General features: G+C 40.7%; 1 protein-coding gene across 1 annotated transcript in view; it reads right to left on the bottom strand.

The window, feature by feature from the left end:
- LYSMD2 (LysM domain containing 2) overlaps positions 1–16,514 on the bottom strand; it is a 431,015-nt gene that overhangs the window by 218,171 nt on the left and 196,330 nt on the right. The gene's annotated exons all lie outside the window — the stretch shown is intronic.

The following is a 16,514-nucleotide window of genomic DNA, read 5'->3' as shown; positions in this document are numbered from 1 at the left end:
TCCTTGTGCTTGATTCCAAGCACAGAATCTCTTCCATTTATCAGCATAAGATTTTCTAGTACTAGGCCTTCTGGCTTCCAAAATGACATCCATTACAGCTTTACTAAGAGGTGTCATTCATATAATTACATGATTAGCCATGCTGCCAGGTTCAGAGTCTGTAGTTGATTGTGCAGGATCTGATTGTTTTGTTGCGACAGTAGTTGTGGTCTTTGAGGCAAGGTCCAAGCTTGGTATTGAGACAAGTTCCTTAGGATTGGGTACCAGTATTGGCGGGCCCAGTCTGGGGCAATTAATATCATCTTTGGCTTCTCTTGTCTGACTTTTAGGAGGACTTGGGTAGAAGAGGCAGAGGAGGAAAGGCGTAAACTGACAGGTTTTTCCAACTGAAGGATAGGGAGTCCACTTTCCATGCTTGTCTGTGATAAGTCCTTGTGCAGAATCTTTTCAATTGATAATTTTGAGGAGAGTCAAATAGATCTATGTCTGGGCTCCCCCATTTCTCTGTTATCATGCTGAATACTTGTGGATTTAGTTTCCACTCATGAGGATCCATAAAGTTTCTGCTTAAATTGTCTGCCAGAGTGTTCTGTTTTCCTGTCAGGAATTGAGCTTGAAGATTTATTTGGTTGGTCAAAGCTGTGTCCCACAGTGCCATGGCTAATCTGCAAAGGGTGTATGAGTGTGTGTCCCCTTGCTTGTTTATTTACCACATGACTGTGGTGTTGTCTGTCTTTATCAGTAGTTGACCTGAATGAAGTAAGTCCTTGAAGGCTGTTAGGGCATTTTGAACAGCTAGCATCTCTTTCTGGTTGATATGTAGATGCATTTGATTTGGTGCCCATATGCCCTGAATGCATCTTCCTGCCATGTGGGCCCCCCCAGGCATAATCTGATGGGTCTTTTGTTAAGGTTTGGCTGGCAGGGGGTAGAGTGAAGTGCCATCCCATGTTTTGGTGACAGGCCTTTGTCCACCATAGAAACTCCTGTTGTAGGCTGGGGATGAGAAGAATCATTGTTTCCAGACTGAGTGAATGTTGACTCCATAAACTTTTTAGGTACCACTGAAGTTTCCTCATATGCAGTCTTTCATATGGAATTAGTAGGATTTAGGATGCCATGAAGCCCAGAGCCTGCAGAATTTGTCTTGCAGAAGACTGGGTTTTTGTTGCCATCAGTTTGAAGTAAGTAGTCAGTTGCCTTTGTTTGTCTAGCGTGAGGTAAGACATCTGGGCAGTTGCATGCAAGCTTGCACCCAGGAATGTTATCTTTTGAGAGGGTACCAGTTGTGATTTCTTTTCGTTTATTGTGCACCCTAGGCATGCTAGAAGCCTTTTCACAAATGCCAGGTGTTGTAGAAGAGTGTCCTTGTTCTCTGCTTGAATGAGACAATCGTCCAAGTAAGGATATATTTGAATACTTCTTTGTCTGCAAAATGCAATTACTGGTGCCAGGCACTTTGTGAAGACCCTGGGCGCAGTAGATAAGCCAAAGGGCAGTGCAGAGAATTGGTAATGCATTAAGCCAGCCTTGAATCTGAGGTATCTTCTGCACGACTGTCTTATTGGGACATGCAGGTATGTCTCTTTTAAGTCTAAAGTCACCGGCCAAGCATTCTTGCCCAGCATGGACAGAAGCTGTTGCAAAGTGAGCATTCTGAACTTTGGAATGTCCAGGCATGTGTTCAAAATCGATAAATCCAGTATTGGCCACCAGGCCTTGTCCTTTCTGGGTACCAAGAACAGTCTTGAGTAAAAACCTTGTCTTTTTTCCTGTTCTGGTACTGTCTGAATGGCCCCCATATCCATGAGGAACGTAACCTGTTTCTGTGCCTCTGCCCATTGGTTTTTTGACAGGTCTGGTCAACCATTTGTCATTGGCAGAGTGTGGAAGTGGAATCTGTACCTCTGTGATACGATGTTCAGTACCCACTTGTCCTGGGTTATTAACTGCCAGTTTTGAGCAAAAAGTGCTAATTTTCCCCCTATGGGTGCTGCCAAAAGGTAAGTGCTTGGTGTAAGCAGAGGGAAGTCATTGGGATTGCTTTCTGTAGGTTTGCGCTTTATCTCCTCCAGATTTGGAGGTGGATGTGCCCCATTGCTTTGACCTGTATGAGTCTTGAGCCTGGTACCTGGGAACCCTTAGGTCATCTGGATTTGCCCCTTTGAGCTCTGTCTGACACAGGAAAGGACCAATTTTTTGTAGGCCAGTGTCTACTGAATCTAGGTGGCTGCACTTGTAAGAAATCTTTAACAGTTTGCATAGACTTAGCTTTGTCTTCCATTTTCTTAAAAACCTCTTCTGCCTTAATACCAAACAGAGAATCATGCTGTAAAGGTGCATCTACCAATTTAGCTTTGACATGATCAGGCAAATATTGTTCCTTTAACCAGGCATGCCTCCTAATCACAGATCCAGTAACTGCGGCCCTGCAGGAGGTCTCGAAAGAATCAAAACCACATTGCAAAGTGTGCTTTCCAACTTGTTCAGCTGCATGCAATAAATCCTGCAATTCCTTATTTTCTGCACATTCTGAAATCAACATCATTTTCTGTTTCAGTAATTCCATAACATGTTGTTGGTACATAAGCATATGAAATTGACAGTTTAAGGCCCTGATTGCCAAGGTTGCAGATGTATAAACATTTTTTCCCTATCTGTCCAGCCCCCTTGAATCGCTGTCTGAGGGGGTAGGGTTTTTTGCTGTTGAGGCCTTAACTCCCTTTGGACCCTGTGAAATAGTTTCAGGATCAGCAGCAGGGTTTCGAAATAAAAATGTATGAGTCAGGGACCCTGTAATACCAGTCAGTCTTACTGGGAGCCGGAGGTAAGGAGTCAGGGGTCAGGCTTGACTCCGAAAAAACATCATCCACAATGTCTAACACAGGGGGAATGGCTATAGGCTTGTGCTGAGGGAGAAGGAGGAAATCCCTGAGCCTCTTTTTTTATTCTGAGAAGTCTTGATTCTCCCAGTGAAAATGCTCCCTCAAAGTAAGGAAGGTTTCACCAAATGAATAATCCTCAGGAGGAGATGCAGATGGAACAGACTCCTCAGCATCAGTTTCCTCATAGGGAGGTAAAGATAATTCCTGATCAGAAGAGGAATCAGAAGAAATAGAAACCTGATCTGAAGATTCATAGTCAGTGTCATGCCTAGGCCTCCTATCTGGAGGGGGATGGATACCCCTGTTCAAGGTAATAAGGTCTTCATCCATTTTGATAATCTGTTTTTAGGCATAAAGGCATGTGCATGTGGCTCAGGCGTCAGTTTTTTAGTTTTAGAAGGTGTCTTTGCCTTTGGTTTTGCAGCTTTCGTTGGTTTGATATAAAAATGTTGAGGTCTGATTACACCCTCAGAAGCCGGTGCCTGCTCAGCGGCTCCGGACCCATCCGAGGGAGATACATCCATTGGTCCAATACCTTGAGTATCTTGCGGCATGCCGGACTCTACATGGATGTCTGTAGAGGCTTGCGACTCAAAGGTAGCGGGTATCAGGGGCTGCAAAAGCACCTCACTGAGTACCGGTGACTGGCTTAGGAGAAGCTTCTTCGTCGGTTTTGGATCTCGACTGCCTTTCTCTGTCCTTTTCTTTGCATTTTTTATGTACTCCAGTAGTCGGATTGCTATCCGACGACATCTCTGGGTAGTTAAATCTGTTTCCAAAATACTTAGATGCAAAAATATACCGACGATTAACAGTGAGTTGGTTAAATCTAGCACAAAAACAACAGCCAGGCACATTGTGATCAGGGCCTAGGCAAGGAATACAGTATAAATGGAAATCCTTATGAGGTATTTGCTTCCCACAAGTAATACAATTATTAACTTTTTCTGACATCGGTAAAAAGCAAGAAAAAAGTTTCCCCAATGGGGTACTTAGATTTATTGAAGACTACAGTTCTGAAACTCAAACGCGAATATTTCAGTAGTCGGCCGACCGGCACTTGCGAAATGCTTCTGCTTCGGGCACCACGCGGCAAGAAAGAGTAAAGAAAATGGCGTCGGCTGCATGTTTTATACCCCTGACGACCTGACATCATGGAAGAGAAGACAGCAACCGACGCAGGACCCAAGACTTTGGAATTTAGGCCGACTGAGGGCAACCTGCCAGCAGATTACCCAAATGTAATGACTGCAACAGTGAAACACGAAGAACATCTTGAAATAAGAACAGGTAACAGGTTGTGAAGTGAAATCATTTTGAATTAGGGCATTATCACAAACAGGTTTAAGAAAGAAAGAGTCAGAACTGGTCTCCAAGCATTTTCCTTCTTTGGCACTAGGAAAATACTTGGAAAAAATCCTTCCCCACCTGGAGAGGATGAACTGGTTCATGAACTGGTTCTATCAATCCTTGGGACAGCATGTGATAAAGAACAGGTGGAAACAAGAGAGTCAGATCTGGAGGATGAGGAAGGACCCCTGGAAAGGAGGTATTTCTTCTCACTGCCATCTGTAAACTTTTTTTTGACACCTTTACTGAATTATTATGTGTGACACCGACAAACTCACATTTATATAAAAGTAATCAAACCATATTAACAAGTTCACAATTACAATCACTATGTTGTTATATATGTTATATAGCCTATAATCTAGACAACATTACATAACTTATTAAATTCCTGCCTTCTCTTAAACCTCATTCTCCTCCAAATCATTTTTTTCTGCATGCATTGTTACCACAATTTCCATTTATTTCAATTTAAATTTACTCCTACCCTTCTCTAAACATGTTTCATCTTCTTTTACCTCTGTTAACAATATTCACTGCTGCAAGTACAGCTGTTTTAGATTTTGATTTCCATTTTCTAGTAATTGCTCTTTTTGGCAGCCAGCAGAATTAAACTTAACAAGGCCTAACTAGCCAATTTAGATCCCAATATGCTAGCTGAAAAAATAATTTCCTTGGTTGCACTCATTTCCTTGCCCCGTATTCCCGAAAACGTACTCTGTAGGGAATTTTTGAAGTCTGCCAATTTATTACACCACCAAAACATATGCTCCCAGTTAATTCTTTCTTCCCCATCACACCTCCAACATTTGCTATTTACCTGAGGAAAAATTCTTTGGAGTCTGCTGGGGTATAAAAGTTTATATGCAAATACTTCCAAGCAAAAAATCCTAGATTTTGCTGCATATTTAGGAGCCATACATATGCCCTCCCATTGTTTTTTGTGAATTAAAATCTCTCTTCCCAATCTTTTCTGCCCTCTTCTGACTAATTCTTACAGTTATCGTGCAATATTTTATATGCCCTACTAATTATCCATTTTTTAACAGCAGCTTCTGTGTAGATTCAACTAAAAACTCAAAAAGGACAGGTCTTTCATTTAGGATTCCCCTATCCCTTTCTCTTTGTCAATACTCTGATACCAATCCCTGATAGTAAGGCAATCACTAGCCTGCAGTCCAAATGTTTTCTTGGCCTCTTCCCATTCTATTACCTTTCCTTCTCTAATTATCTGTTCCCAATACCTTGGTTTCTATGCCATCTTCCTCCGCTAGATTCCAGACCCCTCTTGTCTATTCTTTGTACCTTTGACTGTAGTCATCCCTAACAGCAGAATCTCCTTTCTCCAGACCCGTGTTGGCTTCCTGTTCCATCTCCCAGGACCATCAAAATTGGCTCTCCCTTGGCCACTGTGCGGACCCCAACAGCCACAAAGGATGTGGCTAACCCCAGTCGATAGTGGCTGTAGGTGCTACACCAGAGGGATCTGGGGTAAAAGATGAGTGGTCGGAGGTACAACAAATGGCCACAGCAGAGTCACCCACCTGCAGTTGACACAAATTGCTAGTCTGCTGTGGTGGCAAAGGCTGTTTGCTTAACGTTTTCTTTTTGTGGCTGGAAAGAAGGACCAAACATGGAACCAGTAGTCAACTCCATGGTCAAGTTGAAAATGGTGCCTCTGTCCTGTGGAAGAAAAGCAGTAAATGCCAGTGAAGCTACCCATTCCACAAAAGTTACCCTTTTGACAGAAAAAACTCAGTAAAAAGAACTTTCAAACAATGCACCAGCTCCACCAAGAAAAATTAACACAGTTTTGTCATAGAAAATATGTTTTCAGCAGTGACCTTCACACAGAGACAATGTTTACACTTTTGAGTGGCTAGCCCTGCTGCAGTTGATCTTCCATAACACATGCGCGCACACACACACACACACACACACACACACACAGTCAATTTTCAAAGTCCAATCCACCTACTGGGAATGTGGGATGAAACCAGAGCACCTAGAGAATATCCATGTGAACACAGGAGGGACAAGCACAGGAAGCACGCCATCTACGCATCTTGTTTTGAGATGTGCCACTGTGTAAACAGGCTTGGTATATAGTGATTGATATATAACACTTATTCAACTCAGATACCTCAGAAGACCAGTGCATTTTTCTTCAGGTAGCTAGCAATTGCTGGAACTGTGATGGGAAAGAGAAAAGAGATTGTCAACATGTTTATTTGGGAATGTAATAAGTTGACATATTTAAAAAATTCCCTACAAAGTACTTTGTCAGAAATGTTGAGGAAGCAAGAGACTGTACAAAGGAAATTATTCTTTTGACCTGGGATATAGGATCTGACTTGCCTAAAACATAGTAAGGTCTTATTAATTTTAATGCTATTGGTTGACAAAAGGCAATTACTAGAAAATGGAAATCAAAATCTAAAAAAAAAAAAGAAAATTCTTCTTCTTCTTTCGGCTTTTCCCAGTTAGGGGTCACCACAGTGGATCACCTGTCCGCTCATGATTGGCAGTGGAATTTTATGGTGTCAAGTTGCCAGCCCGGCTCCCAACCTTACATAGAAGGCAGACACACATGCAGTCATGCCCAGGGCCAATTTAGAGTGTCCAATCCACCTACAGCATGTCTTTGGAATGTGGGAGGAAACACATGCGACCACAGGGAGGGCATGCAGACAACGCACAGAAGGTACCCCAACTGAGGATCGAACCAGAGAACCTCTTGCTGTGAGTTGGCAACACTAACCACTGCACCACCACGGCTACCCAATAACTGTTACAAAAATATAAATGTATAATTCATGAAACCAATGAAAAAATATGTACAAAGGTTAGTTTACTTTTTTATAATTGTATATGTACTCATGTCATAGGTTCATAGGTAGGTACTAGGCTATCGGCCCAAGGGCCTACGTAAGCCTAGCCAACAAGGTTCCCGGGATTACGCCACCCAAGAAAGTTATTTTCCTGTGCCACTGTCAAGCAGAGACACAGAAGTGATCCCCGGGGTGTATTTCCTATTTCCCATCCATTCAAGATTTTTCTTGAAGAGTGCTAATGAAGAACTTTGCTTTACATAGATGGGTAACCTGTTCCACGGTATGGGAAGTCTCTGGGACAGGAATCTATCCCTCCAGCATGTCCTGTTTATTGTGGTGACAAGGTTTAGGTCCCTAGAGCATGTAGCTCAGAGGGATTGGGATTTCTTTAGGTGTAGCATGTCCAACAGCTCAGGGTTTGACATAGCTTTATATGTTACACAGAGATCACCTCAGAGTAGGCGATATGCTACGGAATAAAGCTGGAGTTTTTTGAGATGGTCAGTGTAGGGCATTTGCTTGAGGCCAGTAATCCTCTTTGTGAGGTACTTCTGTGGCCTTTCCAGCTGCTGCAGATGTCTTGTGAGGTACATTCCAAAAGGGGTGTTGTACTCTATAATGGGTCTAATGAGTGTCGAGTAAAGGGGAACAATGCCCTCTTTTTTCCTGGATGAGAACCCTTTTATGATGAGGTGTGCCATGTAGAAGAACTTCCTGACTACTGTGGCGATGTGACTATCAAAGAGAGACTACTGTCCACCTGGGCCCCAAGGTCTCTTATCACACATTCGGTGTTAAGTAGATTGCTGCCTATGTGGTAGTTCATGGGTACAGAGTTTTTGCCAAAGGGGATGACACTGCACTTTTTGGCACTGAGCTTGAGGCCATGGCTCTGACACCAGGCATCTGTCTCAGCGAGGCCTTTCTATAGGATGTCCACATCATTTGTGGACTTGACTATGGCTCCTAGTTTGCAGTCATCTGTGAACTTCATTAGCCAGTGGCCTTCTGTGTTAGCCTGTACTTCAGAGACATAGATACCAAACGGGAGAGGTTCCAGGACTGAACCCTGTGGTACTCCACTTGTCACTGGTTTGAGGTCAGATTTGGAGTCTGCAACTTTTATAGTGTGGGTTCTGTCAGTGAACCAGTTGGCAACCCATCTTGTGATGTAGGGATTTATACCTAGTTTAGTGAGTTTAGCTATAATTCTAGAATGGGGGATGATGTTGAAAGCCTTGGTGAGGTCAAGATAGGCTGTGTGAACCACCTTACCCTCATCTATGGCTTTGGTGACTGCCTCAAAGAAGTCAATCAGGTTCAGGAGGCATGATCTGCCTTTCACAAACCCGAACTGGGTGGGATCCAGAGTTTGGAGGTTACCGATGTCTTTGTTTATGAGTTCCACGATGATACGTTCCATGTCATTGTTTAGATAGCGTGAATTTAATAAAGGTGTTTATATTTCAAACATTAGAATGCAAAACGTGTAGGTTTGCATGGGGGTACACAGGATGCAATGTTTCCATATCACAATCAAAGAGTCTGACTGGGTGCCCATCACTCTAAGATTATCTCTCATCATTAACACTTTAATCTCCCAGTTGCTTATGTCAATACATCATCATACTAATATAAGCCACAACTCGAGTCTGAGATCATCAGAGTGCAATGCTTGTGAGATACCACATCACACTGACATGCACAACCAAATGCTCTCTCCAATAGAAAAAGTTAGGGCCAGATTCAATAAAGCCTACACTAAGTGTACACAATATGTAATCAATAACATTCTTACCACATTTTTTGTGCTTTCTAATTACTCAAAGATTATACTAAAGTGTACATGTAGTCTACACTTTGTGGTAACCTTTATGGATCCCTGTCAATATTTAAAGCTGCAAGAATATCAGTAGGAAAACTAAAATTAGGAGGAAGAAGGTGTGTGTTATGTCTGTGTTGTCTGTTCACTCAGAACAGTATACACAGTGTAGGCTTTACTGAATCTAGCCCTTAGTCTGAAATGCCCCACCCATTACACTAAGACCATCATCTACATTCTCTGGTTTCTTGAGTAGCTTACTATTTTCTGCATAAGCAAACTGAAGGAAGCTGCTATGGTGTTCTTTCAAAATACGTCCTACTGCTACATCATTATGATTATCAGGACTGCAACTCATACAAGTTCATAATGGTACCATTAATAGCTAGTATATAATACTATTATGTACTTCCTTTTTATTTCTTGATGCTGGATTGTTCTAATTTGGCTTAATACTCTTGCTGTTTAACTCCTGTTAGTCTTTATTCCTCAAATGTTACTAGGTCAGGACTGAAAAACAGTGCAAGTAAATCAAATCGCTTACTTGTAAAACGAAATTAAAATCAAATTAAATAAAGTGAGCAATGCCAAAATCACGGGCAATGTCCTTTCACCCCATGGTCCTAACTTACCACCTCAACTGAATGTCCTTTGATTTGATGTACAGAAGACAAACCGACACTTAGCTGACCTGTATCCAACAATTCTCATGCATGTGTGTTATTTGGGGGGAGGTAAAACAGCCCTCTGCCCATTTTTGTGCTAAGCTACTCCCACTTAACAAGCAATCGCTCTGATATCTTCAGTCAGTAGCATGTAATGGAAAATGTGGCCACCTGACACTGTAGTGTCGTACAAAGCAGGTACCTGAGGCAGCTGCATGTATGTTTGTGATGGAGGCACTGGAAGTGGAAGTAAACACTGCACAAGCCACCGCTGGAAGTTGTCTGAGGTATGCATTAAGAACATAACACCTTGGAAGAAATTATCTAAAATTGTACGGGTATGAAACCCTTAACTTAGTGAGGTGGGTGGCATGACCTCCATCAGAAAAGAGCATGAACATTTTTTTTTTGTTACGAGAAATCTGGATGGCGACTTACTCGTAAATGATAGCTTGACCAACCCTTAGCAGTACTCCTCTACAGACAAACCTCCTTACTAATTATCTGTCCTCAGCAGCTGCCATATAAAGGACTGAAAGCCCACATGTATACACAGTGGGATGAAAGGTTCCTGCTTCATGTACTACAATGTTCTCATCATACATCTCAATCTCTTAGCACAAGAAATCTGAATAAAGCCAAACATACAGGGAAGACAAAGATGGATTTTAAATATTGCTCTTATAATCTTAGAAAGTTGTTAGAATATTTTTTTTTGTTAGCATGCATTTTCTGTAGGCCATGAAGTCTGAAACTCATATACATGTCATCCTTTAGTGACTTCTGTCCTCAATTTTGCCACCACATATTTTCTGACAAACAGAACAAAAATATGAGACAAAAATCTGGACAGTTGAGAGAGATGGTTCTCATTATTTAGAGAGTAATTCACTGAAGTAATAAGCAGATCGGCTTAGTCATTAAATATCTGAGACTCTTTGAAGACAGCAGAGGCTTTACTGAATGCTGTCTGAATCTATTTTCATGTGAAATTAAGTGCTGCATGGTGAATATAGGGTGTGTGTGTGTGTGTGTGTGTGTGTGTGTGTGTGTGTGTGTGTGGAATGGTGTAAGACTGTTGCTATACTTCAGATGGTGTATGTGGTACACAGTACAAGTAGCACATGTACAAATGACTGTAAATTTGGGAAGCATTTGTGAATGTGGAGTGGATAATGTAATTTGTGCAGTATGTACTGTGTGAATCAAACAGAGGTTCTTCCATGATAATGACTACCTTACAGTAATCATAGACTTACAGTAATGGTGAAGGAGACGGTTGGGGCAAAGCCCATCTCATGAAAGCCGGTGTATATGTGTGTGCGTGAGTGTGAGAGAGAGAGTGTGTGCTTGTGGCCAGCTGCCCATATGTAGGTTGTACTTGGATAACAAACTCTGATAAATGCCATCAGTCGATATGCGGCTGAAATCCCAGTATAATGAATATATTGGCAAGCATTATTGTTATTCCTACATAAAGATAAAAGTACTGATTTTTCTTCACTTTTTATGTGCAGCTATATTTACAAAAAAGCAGCACTTACCTAAGCAAATGTGCAAAAGCAATCATTATTTAACATTAGAAGCAAATTCTTCAGCATTATTTAAGTGTTTAATGAAAAAACATTATATTATTGCTGAACTCAAGATGTTTTCCTGCTAAAATATTGTTATATGCATACACTAGCATGGTACCTTACTACAAAGGCAAAAGGCATCCAACACACTGCTGACTTGCTCTACATTCAAAGAGTAGCTGTCTTGTGACATGAGATATTACACACAATAGTCACAGTATACAAAACCTGTATGTCCTCCCTGCGGTCTGTATGTCCGGTTCGATCCTCAGCTGGGGTGCCTTCTGTGTGGAGTCTGTATGTCCTCCCTGTGGTCCCGTGGGTTTTCTCTGGGTGCTCCGGTTTCCTCCCACATCCCAAAGACATGCTGTAGGTGGATTGGATATTCTAAATTGGCCCTAGACATGAGTTCGTGCGTGCGTGTATGTGCCTTCCATGGAAGGTTGGGCGCCGGGCTGGCAACTCAACACCATAAAACTCCACTGCCAATCATGAGCGGACAGGTGATCCACTGTGGCGACCCCTAACCGGGAAAAGCCGAAAGAAGAAGAAGTCACAGTATACAAAACAAGTTTCACCAGAATAGTTGATCAAATACAGAAAATGTGTTATTTTTTCACATTCCATTTCTTTATACTATACAGTAAAGTATTCACATGATTAATTTGTAAACAAGGTGGAAGAGAACCCTCTACACAGTGCTGGAAGGTTTAAAAAGCAGCATTTGACTACCACACTTCAGAACAAATGTGTTTACTAAGAATATCCACAACTTTAGCTCATAACACAGTTCTGAGAAATATCAGCTAATTGTGAATAAGGTGTATGAGACAAATTAAATTAATTGCATTTCCTATGTGTTTTTAAATGGCATTCGTATCAATGTTGGAGCTCACATTTTTGGATTACAGAACATTTCATATTGCTGCTATTGATGTAATTATTACATTCTTAGAGAAGATGCTCCTCATCTTGTAAGTATGACTGATAACAATTCTAAGCATCATATACATTTTAGCATTTTTTGCCTATGATGAAACTTCAAACCTCTATATTACACACTGGATAGTCAGCTAGGATCCAGGAAGTTGCTATAGGGGAAGCCACTTCTACAAAGAGTCTGGTGGCTAGCGGTGACCCTCAAGGATCTGTGCAGAGTCTGCTCCTTTTTTGGCATCTAGTTCTCAGAAATCAATGCTAATGTCAAGAGCCTCTGGCTGACCAAGTTTGCAGATGATTGCAAACTAGGAGCAGCCAAAGAATCCCCTCAAAATGCGAACATCCTACAGGATACAGGAAGGGCTAACACAGACAAATGAATGGTGCCAAATACATGACTTAAAACTCAGTGCCTAGAAATGCATAACAGCACCTTTTGGTAAGTCAGCCATCATAGGAAATTACCTCATCAATAAGAGTAGAACCATTTGTCAGGGATTTGGGTACATATGTAGAGAGCAACCTGGCTTTCAACTAACATGCTCCTAAGGTAGCAACAAAATCATTCAGTGTTGCTCAACTTATAAGTAAGGGCAAGGCATCTAAGTCCAAGTAAGTCATCATTCCACTATATTTGTCCTTCATCAGGTCCATCATTGAGTAAAATGTCCCAACTCGGTATGTACTTAATTAGGCACATGCAACAACTGGCATAAACAGCATTTCCTACGCAGATTGCCTCAAAGTCCTATCTCTATACTCTGTTTCCTACAGACTGTTGAGAGGCGATCTATGCATACAATGCATCCTTCAGTCCCACTCTAATGGACCTTTTGCATGTTCAAAAACAAATGGCATCAGTTACATAATTTAGGGATTTAAATTTTGTCTGCAACATAAATAGGACATGTAATAGGGACAGGTGTCTCAGAGAACTCCTCTTCTCTGATAAAGGCATCTCATCCATATGAGGAAGAGTTTCTATAACCCTATTCAACAGAAACATGGATCAATGGAAATCAGAAATACACCCCATATCTAGCACCTATGCCTCTAATAGACAGAGGCAGCCTGTAAATCTTGCCCTAGATTATGGCACAAACTTGTGGGATGCAGTTAGGATGTTTGGTTGGCTTATAAAGTCCCCAACAGTCGTTAACCTAGTATACAACTATGAACTTTTGAGACATGACATACGATGCCATACTGAGATAACATTTAAGACCAGATTCCAAACTAACAAATCAGACGGCATCATTATTTTCTGCTATCACATTTTAACTGACAGCACAAGACAAGGTGTGTTATGATGTTCTTCTTTCGGCTTTTCCTGGTTAGGTGTCGTCACAGCGGAACTCCGTCCGCTGATGATTGGCAGTAGATTTTTTACAGGTGCCGAGGTGCCAGCTCGACACCCAACCTTCAACGAAGGCACGCCCATTCTACGCATGTCTTCCGAACGCCACTCAACCACAGGGAGGACATGCAGACTCCACACAGAAGGCACTCCAGTCGAGAATCGAACAGGAGAACCTCTTGCTGTGAGGCAACAACGCTACTGACTTGTAAAGGACAAAGTGAATATAAGTGTCTTATGCACCTGAGGCATGTTGATATACTATGAAACAGCACCCTCTGGATGGTATTATTGCAACTAGGTACCGGACCCAAGATGAAGAAATGAAAAGATAAAAAAGTGCTACTTTAATCTTTCTGTTACAAGGGAAGATACAGAATGCAGAGGACACTGTTTAACTAGCATTCTACTTTCAATCATTCTGCATAACACTTTCTAAATGTATTCAAAGCAAGTTTTCACCTAAGTTATACAATTAACAAATGTTGCCTGAAATTTTATAATAAAAGTTATGCCAGTTTATATTCTTCTGTGAATTCATCCATACTGTCTCTGTCTCAGCGGAGAAAAAATCATTATGGTTTTGAAAAAAAACAGTTGGCTTTCATCATTTCTGATTCATTCAGGACAAAACAGTTTTAGTTTATAACATTAAAAAATGAATGGTAATGCTAAACAATCCCTACAAACTGTGCAATGCTGTCAAAGGATTTTATAATCTGAACATATCTGCCTGCAGTTGAGACTGCTTAGGAGACATATTAAAGGAGTGCTTTCCTCTGTCAAATCAGTATGTAATGTGCATGCATAACTAACTGTGTGTGTGTGTATGTGTGTGTGTGTGTGTGTGTGTGTGTGTGTTTGTGCATACACACATGCGCAAATATACATACACACTCACCTACACTTGCAGATACGCAGTTGTGCCTGCATACACAACAGTACACTCATTTGACAGTAAATGAAAGTAGTCTTTTTCTATATCTTCTATGGACATGCATGCACACACACATAGTGGTTGGGATGTGCATTTTTGCAGTTCAAGCAGCAATAAACAGACATTTCTCTGCAGTGCATCTGTCTTGATATTTTTTTAGGTCAGACACAACAGACTGGATAAGGAGCCTGGGTAGATTAACTTCTTGAACTTCAGGTAGAATTTTGATGGGAGAGAAAAGCAAATATTTGTCAATGTTGAATTTTGGTTTGCATTGCAAATGCACTTGGGTATTAGTAGTTAAAGATGCAAAGTCAAAATGATCACAAGAAAACTTTGGCACTAATAGAAAAACTTTAACAAGTGCTCTCAGAAGCACAAGCAAACAAAACTAGTCTCAGCATTGTTAGAAGTGTTAATAAACAAATGAATCTGATTTTACTTGATCCGAGCTAAAACATTCTTAACTTCCAGTTTATCACTGTGGAGTAGCAATATACAACATTTCACTCAGACAAACAAAATATATACTACCTTCAAAACCACTGTCAGAAGGACTAGACTTTATCCAACCCAAGTTGAAACATTTTTGCTTAGCACTTTACGGTGATTAGGAAGTAACATACTGTATTTTAAATGATCAGTGGGAACAAATGCACAGTCAAATTAAACTCAAACTGGAAAAACATGTAATAACAGACCTCAGAAAATGCAGACCATGTACAAGCAGCTAGGGAAATTCAGAGTCAGTAGTCCAGAAATAACAACGAACAATACTTAAAATTTTCTTTAATGTTAGTGAAAAACAGGTTAAGCGCTTTCATTTCTCCAATCAGAAACTTCATCAGAACATGCTGTTTGTTCTAAAGTACCACATTCCCAGTAAGTGATACTAATTAGAAATCATAGTGCAGAATTCTGTGCACATAATAGGTGCTCAAGACTAACAAGCAACCCCCAAGCTAATGGCATTAAAGCCGTTCAAATGGGTCAAAACCAGGGAATAACTGGCTTTAGTGATCTCATATCATGCAGTAATTCACTTTAGGTGGATAACAGTTCTTGGATACAAACATAAATTATTCATCAAAAATGCCAAATGGTCCTTTAGTAAGCAATGAGCCATATATCAGTACACCTAGGTCTTGCTCCCTTACTCACAACTCGAGCTGGTTTCCCCCATAATAACTAACAGCAGAGAAAGGTGAGGACCACAGTCGCATGCATAGTTATCACCTCAGTATTGTTATACCAGAGTTTTAATTGGATAGCATCCATGCACATCAGGATTTTTTTCCAAGCAGTTTCGAAGAAATTAAGAACAGCTATGCCGTTCTGCTAGGATATGGATAAATGAATGACGGAAGCATGTATATAGTAAACAGCAGCCAAAGCAAAGTCGACTCCTGTGGGACATAGTATATCAATGTACTGAAAAGACCAAAGAGAGCTCTCTGCTAGCACAATCCTCAGTGCCAAATGCTGAAGAGATTTTAATTAGGACCAAGATGGTAAAACACAGCTGTTACGCCACTAATAAGAAATCATTCCTTATGCTCATCGGGACTGTTTTGGTACTGTAAGGGCTACTAAAATCTGACAGACATGGAACATAGAGGTTACACACAGATAAAAATGCATCACTTTATAAACAAGATGCAAATAAACTAAATGTTTCAGACAAGATCATAAGTTGATGAGACATGCACAAATACATTTTTTAAGGTCCTGAGTTAATGCCACTGCTATAAATGTACAGTAGAAGGAGCAGTCATTACCTCTGCTAGATTTACAATCTGTTCTCTGTCTTGTTTTGGACAGCTGCATCCTGCGAAAAATATTTCAAAAATGGAAATATACAGATATTTTATTATTTTAGAATATAAAATTATAAGCATACTAAGCGTAATATCACAGATCAAAGAATATGATAGAAGTATCTTCCTTACATCCCAGAGAAGATACCAGGACAACCTATATTTCTTCTTTTATAGAAAATATTTCTCTCCTTACCTATCCTCTTCCAGCTTTCAGAATCCATCATCACTGAATCTCCTACTATCCAGCAACTTCTTGTTTCCTTATTCATTGCTACTATCTGATATCTATAAAATATAGATTCCTGTACTTAATTATGCTACTCTACAG

The sequence above is a fragment of the Protopterus annectens genome, chromosome 7.part0 (genome assembly GCF_019279795.1).
Source record: "Protopterus annectens isolate FY-2018-M chromosome 7.part0, PAN1.0, whole genome shotgun sequence".
Lineage (NCBI taxonomy): Eukaryota > Metazoa > Chordata > Ceratodontiformes > Protopteridae > Protopterus > Protopterus annectens.
This window is presented reverse-complemented; position numbering and strand designations above follow the sequence as displayed.